Here is a 16,931-nt window from a genome sequence, read left to right on the forward strand (position 1 = left end):
GTGTCGATTTAGCAAATTAGCAGACTCCTGATATATTACACAATCTATCACAGGAGACCTACAAAGATAGATAACTCACCATAATATCATGTGAATTAAGAGAAAACAAGGTAACGCAACGGATAACTACTCGTGCAATTAAATTAACAGAAGTGACTGAGTGAAGCATTCAGATACAGGTACTGCTCCTCACACGGATGTAATAGGCTCCATCAAACTACAAACAGAAATTAATAGTCACTATGACTGTCGGAATCATTTGCTAAAAGACGTCAAAATGATTTAAACTTTAAATTGAGAATTGAGTCAGTTATTAAGTGAAAAACGGATTGCAAACACATACGAAAGCCTTGGCACATATGAGCGGATACGTGACAGAAACGATATGATACTGTGTTGATAAATATGAGTAATGATTGCGGAATAAGCTAATGAGTGAAAGTGGGTATTGGGTACAGCTAGATGATAGTGAAAATAAACACAACTTTGATTAAGATAAATGACTTAGCGCTCACCTAGTCTCCGTAAGTACAGACACGACTCATGCTTACCACTGTAACGACGGACGCGATCAGAAGATGGCTACAGCGTGGGATGAGAATTATAGGTTCAACTTCAGCATCTGAGTTCTGTTCTGTTGGAGATACCTCGCTCTGCAGAGGACGGAGCATACTGCATCAAGCTCTGCAAAGAAGTGTGTTCTATGACGCCCAGAGAAATTCGTCTTACTCTTCTCTACAAAACTTAGCCAGCATTGGAATCTCCCCAACCAGCTGCGAGTTGTGAGCAATGATAATGTAATAAACATATTGTGGGGCCCTGCCTACTCATCTCGCAAAAGGCGCCTGAAGGATGCTGCGTTATCGGAATGCCATACAACAATTCAAGAAAATCACATTAATAGATTTTATTACAAATAACAAGATGGACAATCCTTAACTTTGAATTTCCAACGGTGTCGCAAGCGATGGGCGATGCAAACAGTGAAAGTCCTTTGCTGTAATGAAAATGAAATGAGCGTTTGGCGTCATTGGCCAGGAGGACCCTTGCTGGGCAGGTCCGGCCGCCTCGGTCCAGGTCTTATTACGTTCGACACAACATTGGGGGACCTGCGCGCCGGATGGGGATTAAATGATGATGAAGACAACACCCAGTTCCTGAGTGGAGAAGATCTCCTATCCAGCCGGCGGGAATCGAACCCGGGCACGTAGGACGGCAATCTGTCACGCTGACCTCGCAGCTATCGGGGCGGACTCCTTTGCTGTATACAAGGTCCATGTAAGCAACTGGTATGGATCACATATCACTGCTCTCGTAGTGTTCTCCTAGTACTGTTCTAATACTGTGCGGCCGAGGCTGGCAGGAGCAGCGCTTATATTCTCTTCGGCCAGAGGGCGCTCCTGTCGTGGTGCGGTCCTTGTCAGCGGGCTGTTGGCTGACGTCTGATAGCATTATTTGCTCCTGCGTTCTTCATCTTAGTGCCGTCGCTTATCGTTGCGCCGGAACGGACCGTCGTCGGGGCCGGCCGTTGGGGCCGAGCGGTTCTAGGCACTTCAGTCCGGAACCGACCTGCTGCTACGGTCGAAGGTTCGTATCCTGCCTCGGGGATGGATGTGTGTGATGTCCTTAGGTTAGTTAGGTTTAAGTTCAAAAATGGTTCAAATGGCTCTGAGCACTATGGGACTTAACATCTGAGGTCATCAGTCTCCTAGACTACTAAAACCTAACTAGCCTAAGGACATCACACACATCCATGCCCGAGGCAGGATTCGAACCTGCGACCGCGGCGGTCGCGCGGCTCCAGACTGTAACTCCTAGAACCGCTCGGCCACTCCGGCCAGCAGGTTTAAGTAGTTCTAAGTCTGGGGAGCTGATGACCTGAGATGTTAAGTCCCATAGTGCTTAGAGGCATTTGAACCATTTGAACCACTGCGAGGGAAGCAGGAGTGTGGGCGCATTGCCGGGCCGGAAGCTGTGGTTGCTGGGGACGTCAAGCTTCCGGCCGTACCCCGCTATCCGGCCTGCACTCTGGCGGGAACGTCCCACGGTAAACGGCCAGAAGGGTAGACATCCACCTCCTGCTGCCATGAACCAAATCAAGAAGGCAGCGACTGCTGCGGTGTGGACGGTTCCTGCTCCATCGGTAGGACGAGATGAGGCGGAGGAGGCGAAGGCTCCGTCTCCATGGGATCGACTAGCGGCGGCTGTGGCCGCGCTGTCATCAGGACCTGTGGATCTGTGGGAAGAGACACGGGAACATCGTCGTGCATATGACACAGGCGAAGTTGATTTTGATGTCGCTGCAAGCCATCTGGACCTGAAATAAGATACATGCAAGCGCCATGCCTCCGCACTACCTCACCTCATGCCCACCGTCTACAGCCGCTAAAAACCCTGTAAAAGCGATACTTGCGGCCTTTCTTCGGCGCCTATGCTGAGGAGGGTGGAGCGGGTGGAGCAGTGTCCGATGGCAGCTGCAGTGAAGCAGTTCGCCGCCGATGGCCCATCTCGTGGGTGCGAACGATATGAGATGAGAAACAGTTGCAATGGTTGATCCCTGGTGTGTGTGGACTGAAGTTTGGACAACTGCTGATTGAAGGCTCTGGGAAAAGGTTCCGCTTCGCCGTTAGACTGTGGATGGATTGGTGCATCAATTAGATGCTGTATGCCATTGCGTTCACAGAATGTTTCAAATTCAGTTGACGTGTATTGAGGTCGTTGTCTGACATCGTTACTTTAGGTAAACCTTCGAGGAAAAACATGACAACATCTCACTTATGTATGTGATGTTGTAGATTTCACTGGCACAGCAAAAGAACACTTGCTATATGTGTCAACCACAATCAACCAGCGAGTGTTCCACAAAGGTCGCCCAGAGTCAACGTGCACACGTCGTCATGGCGATTTCAACTTAGGCCAAGAGAGAATTTTTGTGGTGGAGCGGACTGATTTTCCGCACACGCGTGACACTGACGCCATATGTTGAATTTTGTGTCCATACCCTGCCAAGGACAATGTCGTCGCCCTAACTGTTTCATACGAACAATCTCCCACTGCCCTTGGTGAAGTAATTACAACACTTCCTTTGCAAAGCCTTAGGGATCAACACAGGTGACTGGCCACTGTCATTTTGAACAAGAATCGCACCTTTTTGCACAGCGAGGCTATGCCGACGTGTAAAGTATCGGCGCACTACGAGTTCTTTGTGCTATGGAACGAGTGAACGTATGCTAGCAAAATGTTCAAATTTGAATCAGCTTCCGTGGCCTGTGCAATTATCCTATAGTTCAGCGGAAAAGACTGAAGCAATTCAGAATCTCGAGCATCGGTGTGACAACAAGGTGAAGCAGAAGCGTCAAAGACAGTATCAGGGCAAATCGGAAGACCTGAAAGTGCGTCCCATTACCATGTTGAGCAGTCGGACGATTCACATTCGCCCGACGATGTAGCCGAGCGGCTCTAGGCGCTTAAGTCTAAACCGCGCGACCACTACGGTCGCAGTTTCGAATCCTTCATCGGGCGTTCTCGCTTCCCACGCCCGGGTTCCCGGGTTCGATTCCCGGCGGGGCCAGGGATTTTCTCTGCCTCGTGATGGCTGGGTGTTGTGTGCTGTCCTTAGGTTAGTTTAGGTTTAAGTAGTTCTAAGTTCTAGGGGACTTATGACCACAGCTGTTGAGTCCCATAGTGCTCAGAGCCATTTGAACCTTCATCGGGCATCGATGTGTGTGATGTCCTTAGGTTAGTTAGGTTTAAGTAGTTCTAAGCTCTAGGGGACTGATGACCTTAGAAGTTAAGTCCCATAGTGCTCAGAGCCCGTTTTAGTATTTACTACACAAACTCATTGATATTCTTCATCGAGCGCTATTTAAAGATACGCGTCACGTGAATCAGGTTTTGAAAAGTAGCGTCCAGCGCCTAATTTGTCCATGAAGACCTCTGGGCATGGCAATGGATAAGTATCGGTCACAGTTTGTGTGTTGACTGTGGTCTTAAAGTGAACAGAGAGGCGAATGCGACCACAAAGTTTTCGGAGCAAAAGCAGTAGACTTGCGCATTGACTAGCTGATATGGGCGCAATAACTCTCCTATCTTGCATTTCTTTAAGTTCAGCAGCGACTTTGTCCTGTAATGCAACGGGAACAGTTCTGGCCCTGCAAAATTTCAGCTGAACATTGTCTTTCAGCGTAATATGTGCAATAAAATTGGTAGCTTTGCCTAAACCTTCAGAAATTAGTTCTGAGAATTCTTTTATCAAGTTAGCTACACTGTCTTGTGCATTGAATGCAGACACTGACAATACATTGTCGTGAATATTAAAGCCAAACAAATCAAAAGAATCAAGACCAAATATGTTCTCACACCCGCATGATTGCAGCTTTGTAAAAGTCACTGTTCGCGTATGTGATCTATTCATGACAGACAATGTAAACGTTCAAACAACAGGAATGCCTTGTCCATTACGCGCCGTCAGTTGCGTGCTAGTTTTAGACAGGCATGGGGAGCCTAATAGTTCATATGTGTGACGGTTTAGCAGGCATCCATCTCCAACTGAAATTTCACATGAAACTTCCTGGCAGATTAGAACTGTGTGCCGGACCGAGACTTGAACTCGGGACCTTTGCCTTTCGCGGGCAAGTTTTCTACCAATTGAGCTGTCCAAGCACGACTTACGCCCCGTCCTCACAACTTGCCCGCGAAACACAAAGGTCCCGAGTTCGAGTCTCGATCCGGCACACAGTTTTAATCTGCCAGGAAGCTTCACATCAGCCACACTCCGCTGCAGAGTGAAAGTCTCATTCCGAAATTTCATATGTTTCCCACAAAGAAGTAGCTGAACAAAAAGTCTGTTCGACTGTCGTATAACTGAAGAAACTGCTCTTGTGGCAGTTTTGCGAATGCCTCTAGCAAACTTCGAATATACTGCATTAATGACATGGGCCTTAGTTCAGATGGTTCAAATGGCGCTGAGCACTATGCTACTTAACTTCTGAGGTCATCAGTCACCTAGAACGTAGAACTAATTAAACCTAACTAACCTAAGGACATCACACACATCCATGCCCGAGGCAGGATTCGAACCTGCGACCGTAGCGGTCGCCCGGTTCCAGACTGTAGCGCCTAGAACAGCACGGCCACTCCGGCCGGCCATGGGCCTTGACACTAGATTTTTGTGAGTGGGCCGAATTCTTGTTTGTTCCATTGCAAACATACGGACTGTACACGTCCTTTCGTACCACAAGCGCAACACTGAGTTTATCAAGAGGGGCAGTCTTTGGGGTTCTGCCGTGAATAACACAGATTGCAAGACTTAACTCTTTTCGCCTGTGTAGTGAACCGCTGACGCAGCATGGAAGGTTGTTTACTCGGTGCGGCGATCTGCAGCCGCTGCCAAATGCCCCGATCGCAACGAAGGGACTCAACCCGACAAATAGCTGGCTGGCCGCTCAAATTTATGAGCTGACAAGACAGCTGAATCGTATTGGTCTAGTATTTGCACTACCTGCTGAAATGATGGATCGGACTGTTTCAAAATTGGTTCTGAGTTTGACATCAGATACATTGTACACGATCGCATCCGCAACGTAATATCTAAATATAAAGCACCACGAGCACATTGAAATTTGTATTTCCTCGTCATACCCTGTAAATCTGTCATCCAATCGCGATGAGTTTGTTCTGACCGTTTTCTGCAAATTATTTAATTGATACCTAGCTGCTGCCACTTCCACTTGTTGTTTCAAATGGTTCAAATGGCTCTCAGCACTATGGAACTTAACTGCCGAGGTCATCAGTCCCCTAGAACTTAGAAGTACTTAAACCTAACTAACCTAAGGACATCACAAACATCCATGCCCGAGGCAGGATTCGAACCTGCGACCGCAGCGGTCGCGCGGTTCCAGCCTGTAGCGTCTAGAACCGCTTGGCCACCCCGGCCGGTACACTTGTTGGTAATAATAGTTAGTTGTTCATAATGCAGTTCACTCGGAGCGGCGTCAGGAAAGAGTTTGTTGATGAGGTGTAACACTGCACTTCCTACTGTGAATGATAGATATCGAAATTTCACAGTACCTGGTATGTTGTGATCTAGGCGGTGTGCTTCAAACTGTGACAACCACTCGAGCCATTCCTCTTCTTTGTCACGAAAAAGTCGAAAAGGTGGTATAGCAGCTGTAGTACTTAGTGCGTGTTCCGGCGGGCGCGCAGCGTTGGCCAGTAGCTGCTGCACCGTGTTGAGTAACGTGGAGGTCTGTTGCGTCTGGCCGGCCGGTGTGGCCGAGCGTTTCTAGGCGCTTCAGTATACAACCGCGCGACCACTACGGTCGCAGGTTCGAATTCTGCCTCGGGCAGGGATGTGTGTGTGATGTCCTTAGGTTAGTTAGGATTAAGTAGTTCGAAGTTCCAGGGGAGTGATGACCTCAGATGTTAAATTCCATAGTGCTCAGTAGCTGCTGCACCGTGTTGAGTAACGTGGAGGTCTGTTGCGTCTGGCCGGCCGGTGTGGCCGAGCGTTTCTAGGCGCTTCAGTATATAACCGCGCGACCACCACGGTCGCAGGTTCGAATTCTGCCTCGGGCAGGGATGTGTGTGATGTCCTTAGGTTAGTTAGGTTTAAGTAGTTCGAAGTTCCAGGGGAGTGATGACCTCAGATGTTAAATTCCATAGTGCTCAGAGCCATTTTAACGATTTTTTGTTGCGTTGGGAACTGAAACATCTGCATTAGATGTGTGACATCTAACACTTGCAGCTGTGGCGCCTGGTAAGGGGCGGGACAGGCGGGGTAGGCATTTTGGAACACAAAAAAGCAACAAACAGACAAGGTAAGCAAGCAAAGAAATTTTCTGCATCACCCAACGTAAAACACTGATAAGCAAAAACGACAAGAAACTTTTAAAGCAAAGATAAGCCCCTGAAAAGAAAGACGGGAGAGAATTAAGGCGCCAGCAAACAAAAAAAAAAAAATCTGTGGCCATCAGGTGCAGGGTTTGTTTGTAAGTCCTCGTCGCCAGTTGTGGAGTCCTGGCCACTCGTCTCGTATAGAGTGCCTAAAGGATGCTGCGTTTTCGGAATGCTATACAACAATTCAATCAAATCACATTAATAGTTTTTATTACAAACAAGAAGACTGACAATACTTTGAATTAACGACAGAGTCGCATGCGATGGGTGACATGCAAATAATCAAAGTCCTTTGCTGTATACAAGGTCCTAGTAAGCAATTGATATGGATCACACATTACTACTTCGTAGTGCTCTCCTAGTACTGTGCTGATACTGTCCGGCAGAGGCTGGCGGGAACGGAAATTATATTCTCTTCGGCCAGAGGGCGCTCTTGTCGTGGTGTCGTACTTGTCAGAGAGCTATTGGCTGACGTCGTCTCACAGCCTTCTTTGCTCTTGTGTCCTTCGTGTTCGTGCCGTCGCTTATCTTTACGCCGGAACACATGCTAACAAGATTCCTAATATTCCGGGTTTTGCTGTGGTTAATCAGTGAGGTGTATATCCCTCTTGGAGAGGGGAAGAAGGAGGAAAATCTCTCCCGCTATGTAGCAGATTCCCAGATATGGCCACTGATAAGCGGTCCACGTAAATGTGTGTGGGAAAACTCCCTTGCTACCAAAATAATTACTGTTAACGAATTACAGATAACTTTACTACATTTTGGAGAGAACATTCCAGCTGTCCTCCTTCGGCCTAACGCTGGTACCACACTAGCAGCGTGGTCTTTTTTCCTGTTTTTCAGGTCTTTACTTTTGCCAAAAGAGTTTTTTTTCCATGCACAATGAAGCTTTTTGATAGGCTAGCCAACCTTATTAGGATTACCCGCTGCATTCCCTTGCTCCCAAGGTTTATCTGCCCAAGACTTTGGCTTTCAGCAGAAAGATATTCACGACCCGTACGAATCCTCTAGTGAGTCTTAACTTTTGCCAGTCAGCCTAAAAGCCCCTGTCTGCAGTACGATATAAGGCTCCTTCACCACACCAAAACGATAAGAGATAGAGTTAATTAGAACGGCAATCATTGACATTTGTTATTATTAATTGGAGTTTTCATGCGACGTTAGTGATCTGATTTGATATACTAGTTGGATATTCGATTTTTAAACAGAGTAAGGGACATTTCTTGACAAAACCTCCACATTACATGCTGCTGAGACTGATGACTGTAGCAATATTCGTAAGTGATTGCATGACAGAAGATCTTTGATCTCTTCTCACTTAGCAGTGTTGGAGTTGGTCAGAAAGAATAGGAATTATTTAATGGGTAAGAAAGTTCTGGTAGCCGTTGTAATGTACATGCTGTGCTGTGTGTTGAAAACGTATAATTCTCCTCTCTGAATGACATAGCCTTATTTTCTAAAACAAAGGTGCGAGATAGCTGCCAATCACAAATCATTATGTGCGTTTAAATCTGCTGAAAACAGAAATACTTGAGGACGCGGGGTAATGTGTTTAGATATTTGATGTATAGACTTTGGGGGTACATTTACAGGGAGCGTATAGTGGTCATTTGCTTGCAAATGGGCATGTACAGAGACAGTTGATGGATTAGTATTCGTCATAGACAAAAATCTCCTACCACCAATACAGAAACCTCAATGATGCTCCACGTCCGAGGAGGCTCGAATCCTGACCACGGTGGCATCACTGTCGTTGATATTAATAACTTCGACATATAACTACACTGGTCTCATAGGTGATACATACAATATGAACCCAAAAATCTGAAACTGAACTATGAGAGCGACTTTTTGAGGTAGGCGTTCCTACTTTTATTCCCTCAGCTTGTTGCAGACAAAAAGTACGGAATTTCATGATATTCACTCATTGGTTTTCTCTCAACGCCCTCCTTCGGAGAGTTGGACACTTTCACTCAATGCCGGCAATTTTGCTGCTTCCTGTTGGGTTGTTACTATAACAACTTATCTGCACGTAAATTATATCTGTATTGAGTAAACAATGATCTTCCAAGCGCTGTGGCAGGAATTTGAAGTTTGTATGTACTACTTTTTCCGACTTTTGTCCCTATATTAAGCTTTATGGCTGTGAGCACTATGGGACTTAACTTCTGAGGTCATCAGTTCCCTAGCACTTAGAACTACTTAAACCTAACTAAGGACATCACACACATCCATGCCCGAAGTAGGATTCGAACCTGCGACCGTAGCGGTCGCGCGGTTCCAGGCTGTAGCGCCTAGAACCGCTCGAACACCCCGGCCGGCTATTAAGCTTTACCACCATCTACTTGACCACGGAAACGAAGGACGAAGTGAATAATGCGACTTACACTGAAATTGAGCCGTGCTGCGGCTCGCGTTGGTGCCGTGTGTAGGTTTCTGCCAGTTTAGTTGGCATGGTTGCGTTAATTGTCTTCTTCTCGTGTTCACTGGCGCCACTCGGTTTCGTAAGCGTTGCCTGTCCGCTAGTGGCAGCAGTGGCACTTACCGATATGTAGTTCTAGTGCCCTATCTTTGGGGCGACGTCGTGCTTCTTCCGTGTGGTGTGAGTGGGGAGTTCGGTTGGCGACACAGGAGCAGTCATGTCCGCGCAGAGCGACAACACGCCTAGACCACTGGGGGCGTGTATGCACTGCCGCATCGAAGGGCTCTGTAGTCACGAGGGTGCACGACCTCGTCGGAACCCGATGCTGCAAGCTAAAGTGAGGGCGTTTTCAATTCGCGTAGAGAAACCTTCACCACTGTGAAATCTCGCTATTCTCCTCTGACTGTGGTTTTATTTGTACAGTGCTTTTGGGTCACAGGTTATACTCAACGTACTCTTTGGGCGAGGTGACAGTTGTGTTTGTTGGTTGGTTGGCGATTTTTCTACCTTGGTGGTAGTCATTCCTTCTTGTTCCGGACGCTCTAAGCACAATATTCTGCGGGCGGAATCTTGACTGCCGGTTCGGGCTTTAGCGTAATTTTACCTCTTTGCATTTGTTTTGTTGGACATCAGGTAGCCTCACCAAGATTAACATTAGTCGCTCGTCAGACTGCCACTAGTCCGAGTTACCATCTTGTGATCTGAATGCAATTCTTGGATTCCTATCTCTTCGTTCGCGGAAGTGTTTTTGGCGTGACCTATTGAGAGGTCCAATCCTGGAGCACCGTCTTTCACTGGCCCTTGTGTATTTATTGTATTATTAAGTTACCATCATTTCTCTCATCTGTTTGCTGATCTGTTGTTTCTTTTTTAATTAACTTTTACTATGACATGCGCCGTTTGACACTATATTTGTTAATTTTTTTATAGTTACCATTTTGGCATTAAAGGCCTTCAGCCGTGATTGTGGTTAGTTGCCTTAAAAGTCTGATTGTGACTTCATTGACTTGTTTTTGAAATTATTTATTAAAATAAAGGAGTGAAATTGCAAAGGAAACCAATAGTAATTGATTCGGGCCCCGTATACTGTCGTAAACCAATCCTGCCTTCCTTAATTACCAGGTTTCAGAAATGTTTCCTTCATTCATTTTAAAACGATCTCTTGGCGCTTTTAGTTAGCCCCAGAACCTATTTCTAGACGGATACACCGCAGTCAAAGTTCTATGTCATCTGATTGTAGGAACCATTCACACAGATCTCATTCATCAGTTGCTCTGGTACAATAGCCACGCTTCGCTTCTGCGTAACATGGTAAATGACATATGAGTGTACATTCGTTATTTGGAAAACCGTGATGGTTTATCACTGGCGGCACTTGCTAAGCTCCAGCTCAAGAAGTCTAGTTCCGCCAAATGCTATTTCCCTGGAATGATCGCTAGTTCAGAATAACTGAATACAAAGTCTGGCGTATCAAATCCTATCAAATGCCACACACATTACCCGGGATAACCACAGAATCGTTGATTACAGTCAAAGGAGATTTTCAACGAGTGACAGTATATCTTCGCTGAGGTGATGTCTTTCCTTAATGTGTCTGTGTTTAACCGGAAATGAAGACTCCTTGTGAAGAGCAGTCTTGTGGAATGACGTCTTTTAGTTTGAAAGCGGAAACGAGGTGAGGTACTACAGTATTTAAAATCCATAACTGCAGACACAGTAAAATGACTCCAGCTTTTCCAAGCAAACCTCTGGTAATTGAAGAGCGCCTCAGTTGAGTAACAACTCTTATTTTTCGTAATTATCATGTTTATCAATTTAATTCACATCAAATTTCAATACGACGAATAACAAGTGTCAAATCTATAGATTCTTCCGTTCAAGAGTTCCTGTCTGAAGGTCCCCATTCTTATGAAGGTTAAGTGTTCTTCAATTTACACACTGTTCCTTAGAGAAAAGCTTATTTTTAATGCAGTTGTATACTTTTCCACAGAAGCCTTAGGACTTTTTTGACGCTTTCGATGATAACGAATACAAATGCTTCATTCATGCTTGTTTAATATTTGTACCTATTTCAGGAACATGTTACGAACGTGCCACCTGTCTCATAAAAATTTAGTAATGAACACGTAATATCGGAATTAGTGTAGATCACAGTCTCAACCGGCCTCCGGATAACACAACCGTTCAACGTTGTCCCTTTGCGTTGTCCACATTTTCCCCATCATTGAACACAGGAATGATAACCAGTTTGGCGGTTGCAAAGCGGTTCCAGGCGCTTCAGTCCGGAACCGCGCGACCACTACGGTCGCAGGTTCGAATCCTGCCTCGCGCATTGATGTGTGTGATGTCCTTTGGTTAGTTAGGTTTAAGTATTTCTATGTTCTAGGGGACTGATGACCTCAGATGGTAAGTCCCATAGTGCTCAGAGCCATTTGAACCATAACCAGTTTGAAGGAATTCGGGATTTGTTTCTTGACCCATGGCTTTAAAGCTGTTTTACCCTCGTAGTTGTCATAGGGTCTGTAACAACATATGTTGTCTTTCATAGGTCCAAACAAAAGTCAGAGGAGGCCAAATCAAGGCTGTAGGGTACATTAGGCACCTCTGACCAGTCATTTTTGTAATTGGTTTGGTTGTGAAAAATGGCGTTCATGGGCGTGCGTTATCCTGACGAAGCTCGATGGAATGGACGTCTTTTAGTGGTTTCGCTGTTGATTGTGAAGTCAAAGGTGTCTGTTTCCTCGAATCACTTTAATACGTTGTCGACTAGCACCTGCGACATTTGCTGGCTGGCCACAGTGTTGTTTATGTTCAGTACCCTTTTCTCCGTTACCAAATTTGTTCACACGACGCAGCACACTGCTGGTTTCCATTACAGGATCCCCATACTCTTTCTTCTTGGTTGATGTTGAGACAGATGTAAATGAATGGTTCAAGTAGCAAAAATTTTAATTTTTCGAAACTGCTTGTGATGCCTGTGTTCAACAACGACGCAAATGTGTGCAAATGCATAGTGACAATGTTGAATGGTAGTGTTGATTAGAGGACAGTTTAGGATAGGATTAATACTATTTCCTCTAATATATGCTTATCATTAAATTTTGTGTGACACAGGAGCCACTACTTTTCGATACACCTTCGTGTGTTTGGTAATACACAGTACTGGATAGAATGTAAATTTTGAAGACAGTGTGAAACACGATCTGAAATTCGAAAATAGCAATCGCGGAACGGGACGATGATGAGCGGTTTCCCCACAAGCCACCGTTACAGAAATTTTGAGGGCATTATCGCGCAGCTGTGCAGTGCATGATTCATTACATGTGTTCGATATCTGTGCGAGAGCGAATTCGCGGTTTAGCGTTTCTGATACAGGTATGTGAACCAGCTCTGTGCCCAATTGCGGGTGGATACCAGAATCCACATACCTCTTGAGATACTTGAACATTTACACACACACACACACACTCACACACATACATACATACAAGTAATCATACACACATAAATCATAAATTTTCACACTTATCTGAAATGTGTGCATTTGATATGAGTGTTGGACTGTAACTGGTTAGTTTATTGCTTGTAGAGTTTTTTTACCTTATTCAGAGACATGTACCGAGAAATTAAATAACTCCTTAAGAACAAACAAATATACACTTCGAGCATAAAAATGCATCAATGTGTCGACGAAAATTTACTGATATAAACTTAGGAAGACGTGCACTTGGTGGTAGCGTATTGTGAAGCTACACTAAGTAATTAAAAACGATTACACGTTACGGTAGAACTGCAGAAGGTTATAAGTAGGACCATATTACTTAGCAAAGAAATTTTGTACAATTAATTGCAATACTCATACGAGGAAGTAAATGTCCCCAGTAAAGTTGGTCTTAAGTTACAAAAACGAAGCACTATCATGAATTCCTGAAAGCTGTTGACAAGAGAGGCAAAAAAGAACATTTTCATGCATTGTACTTACGACATACATAGATTTACGTATATCTCGCAGATATGTATTTGACAAAGAGAGCTTTAACACTTGATTTTCACTTAAGTACATTAATGGAGAAGTTTCGAGAAGGACAAGTTCGCTTTGGTCGTAAGCATGCTGATATAAGCGCCCATATTGCTTCACTCATTTCAGTTGATGGGGTGTGAGGGTCGTGGCAGAGTACTTCATCATTTGTCAGAACAGATTTAGATGCAGTAGAGAGCAGAATACATCGCTCTTCCATTTTACTTCTGAATGTCCAAGTTACTAGACGAACCGAATTAAATAAAATGGGCTCAAAGGACAAAAAGTTTACGATGTTATTAATTTTCTTGACAGTACATTAATATGCGGGATACCACTTTACACAAATCTAATGACGTCTAATTAATACACTTACCTGAAAACATTATACCACAGAAATAATCGAACCCAAATATGCATATTTTAAAGGACTGTTCTCTGTGTCCTGCCGTCTGGCAATGATTTCTAAGGCAAACAATACTTTAAACAAGTACTTAGGCCTAAGGTCAATGGCATCGTTTTGCCACTATACATTCTCAGAAGAAAATTACCCAATGCCCATATAGCTTCAGATGCTAAGCATGTCGATAAAACGTTAAACCTTGGGCTAAAGAGAGTACATTTCACCACTGCTCGGTAAGATCATTGTTATTCGACAGAACAAGCATAATATTTTTCCCATTGCTATTATACTTTTATTCCGTGGAGTGTTAGTTTCCATTGTTACTTTGTATTACCAAGAATATGGATATGATTGTTCTTTTCTCTTTTAAACAGAGACCGTTTTAATATGGTTTTCTATTAATTGCCGCAGGATTCTATGATATTATTGAAATTGCTTTCAGAGTAGCAAATAAAATCAAAAGCAGCGTGATGAACCTTAAATTCTTAGGATAATACAGCACAAGGCAGTAAAGGAAATTCTATGATGTCCGACATCGTGGTTCTTCAACGATGTAATATTTTCTCCATTTTCTTCGGATGTAGCTCACATCTCTCATTAATTTCGCCGTAGAGGTACTTAAATTGATTACAAACTGTAACTGATAAGGTGGATATTGAAATGGTATCGTATGAAAGCGGCCTAATTTAGACACCATAGAAATGTTGATGACAATGACATTTTGACAAGATGCAATAATTTGACTCTTCATTGGTAAGATATAAAGATAAGACGATACAGCGATGACGAAAGTCGGTTCTACTCTACACTTGCTCATATCAGTCATTAAGTGCTCTGGTTTGGAGGAGTACGTTGAGTCAATTACTCGATAAGAGGGAGTGATAACCACAACCCGTACAACTTGTTTAACACAGTACGTACATATGATGACTCGTTTGTTAATAAATGAGCGAAGAGTGAGGGCCTCACTTGCCTTGTGGGGGTAAGGATGGCAGATTACTTTAAAAAATTTTATTAAGACGTCGTAATTTTCTCTACAAGCTTGGATACTGGGCCCACGTCCACAACCTCCCTGCTTCCTTACGCGCCACTATTGTATAAGCCATTTGTCCAAAGAAAGCACTTCAGGATTCATCTGCACAGTTGCTCATTCAGTCACCACGATCAGGCTGTCCAATTCCTGACCGTTCCTCCATGTATTTTAATTGCTGACTCAGAGAAATCATGACAAGAACTTCTGGACAATATTGGCAGCAACACTGCATAACATCGTCATTCCGGCGACGAAGACTAAACTCATGGTGTACGTGAGCCATTACCAATGAACTATTGCACACTACGTTTTAAAAAATGATAAATTTTTCATCTTTTTATGAAACTTTTTTCAATACATACATGACAAATAAAGAAAATTGCACATACTTACCAAAGATGTTTAGAAAATAAAGCACTAAGGATGAGGACAGTGAAAGTTTGCCAATCAACGAATACAGTTATTCAGTTGCATGTAAGTGAGGCATGGCTTCTACTTAAGGAGTAGAAAAGGATGCTACAGGCTACAAAAGTGAGCTACAGAAGTGAAGGGATTTTAGAAGAGGAGCTGATACAAACGGAAATAAGAAGATACGTGTCACTGCCACGTAGAATAGAGTTCATTCGCCTGTAAAAACTCAAACTGATAAATGATATAGAGAGACCAGAAAAATTTCGGATTCGCTAAAACACATCATCTAAATCGACAAAGACGACTTGGAAAGAACAACGGCATGATCGGCACACCAACACCACCAATAAGAACCGCAAGTGAATTAAATGCATAACGTGAAGATTTATTACCTGCTTACGTTAGTATTATCGGTAAATAGACATGGAGACTGACACGATGAGCTAAAGAGTAACCTCGACTTTTCTGTATAACCGTCGTATGTGAAGTGAATTACGGACACAGTTTTTTCCTCCGTTTCTTCCATTGCGATTGCGTGAGTGACCGGTAAGGCAGAAAGAGAGGGAGAGAGAGAGAGAGAGAGAGAGAGAGAGTAAAGGTGGGCTAGAAGGGCATGCTCTGACCTCGTTCTCAGCCGATCTGTAGACCAATCGTCAATTTCATGACGCTCCAATATGTTGGCGTCGGTTTTATTAAGGACATCAGGCGAACTCTCACAACGACTGTTGTAAAATTTTACCGCCACTCATTCTCTCAAGTCTCATGACATAAGGCAATAAACTTTTAGTCTTCGAAGGTACGACCTACGGCGGACCACAAGCATGGAAGAGCGTTAATAAACGATAAGTAATTCAGCATTTGCGGTAGATATTTTCTTTGTTCCTCGACAAATCTGCGTTCGGCAATTTCGTTCCATCAAGGATTCGGCTTGTTCTAACATCAGGAAATAAGCTCTGTATTTGGAATGAGCCGCCAAATGACGTACGAAGTATCTTATAAGAGCCATTTGTTCATATTGGTAAGTTTTCCTTCTTTTACGCAATAACCATTTTACTCATAATAATAGAGTTACTAATCCACGTGTTTCGTCTGTTTCCTTTCGGGATGTCCCAGTGACATAATTTGAGAGCCTGCAGAGCACTTTCACTTCTGATTCGGTGTCATGCCACTTAATGTTCTTAGGGAAGATGGTTTTTATTACTTGGTTGCTATACCTGGATACGATCTGACTTCATACATCACGATGAAATCGTGGGCAGTAGATAGGGCTCTTCCTCGTGTGCTCTAGTGAAGGAAGAGTGGTAAGCTTTACCTGCGTTCAAAGGAATAGGGTGCCGGCTTAAACGACTGCAGTGAAGATGTACAGTGACTGAGGGCCAAGGGGAGCGTGTTTCCTGTTGTACCTGGGTGAAAACATTACCGGACTGCCGAGTTCCGCGGTCTTATTGCGCAGACGTGTTAGATGGCACCGGTCGGGTCGGTTGGCGGCCACGTCCAGGTAGACGGACTATCGCCCAGGAGCCGCTGCTGCAATGGACAGAGCGCTGTGGACTGGCAATAAAGCTTAGGCAGGAAGCCGATTAAACCACTGTGAGCTTTCTGCGAATTTCCGTGGGACATGTCACTGGTGCCCAGACGTCCATTCCTGATACAAGGCATACTTGAGAAGGCACCAGATTTTAGCGAGTTTATAGCCATTCTTTGGAAAATACGAAATGGATCCAACAAGAGACATAAGTGCTGTGGT

The sequence above is a fragment of the Schistocerca nitens genome, chromosome 8 (assembly GCF_023898315.1).
Source record: "Schistocerca nitens isolate TAMUIC-IGC-003100 chromosome 8, iqSchNite1.1, whole genome shotgun sequence".
In the NCBI taxonomy this organism is placed as follows: Eukaryota; Metazoa; Arthropoda; class Insecta; order Orthoptera; family Acrididae; genus Schistocerca; species Schistocerca nitens.